At 39.9% G+C, this 343-nt stretch overlaps 1 protein-coding gene across 1 annotated transcript in view; it reads right to left on the reverse strand.

Annotated features, from left to right (window-relative positions):
- Positions 1 to 243: 243 nt before the first annotated feature.
- Positions 244 to 343, reverse strand: part of LOC109539213 (aminopeptidase N) — a gene marked incomplete in the record, with an annotated part of 11,100 nt that continues 11,000 nt past the window's right edge. Inside the window, 1 exon segment of the mRNA XM_048668316.1 lies at positions 244 to 343.

Below are 343 nucleotides of genomic sequence, written 5' to 3' on the forward strand. Positions count from 1 at the left end.
AACGACTATTTCTTCCTTATTATGCTCCAAACAATTTACCAATGGATATTGGGCAGCTTTCAAGTCGGAACCAATCCATTTACTTCAAGAACCCAGAGGTTTTCGATTGAGCACATACTCGCGTACATCAAAAGTATTGAAGAAATTCCTCAAACAGATCATTGAGTCACAGGGACATTTGCAGTTTTGCGCCAAACGCTGAAAATTAACCGTTTGATGGACGATCCATCATCACTGATGGCTGCATAGTATCACAAGGTCACTTTGATTAGTGAAGTTCGCAGGTCGCAGACGATTATTCACTTCAATTCGAAGGTCGAAACTGTTTGCAGTATATTTTTGA

Source organism: Dendroctonus ponderosae, unplaced genomic scaffold (genome assembly GCF_020466585.1).
Source record: "Dendroctonus ponderosae isolate FM_Combo_2020 unplaced genomic scaffold, Dpon_F_20191213v2 Dpon_F_20191213_7, whole genome shotgun sequence".
Lineage (NCBI taxonomy): Eukaryota > Metazoa > Arthropoda > Insecta > Coleoptera > Curculionidae > Dendroctonus > Dendroctonus ponderosae.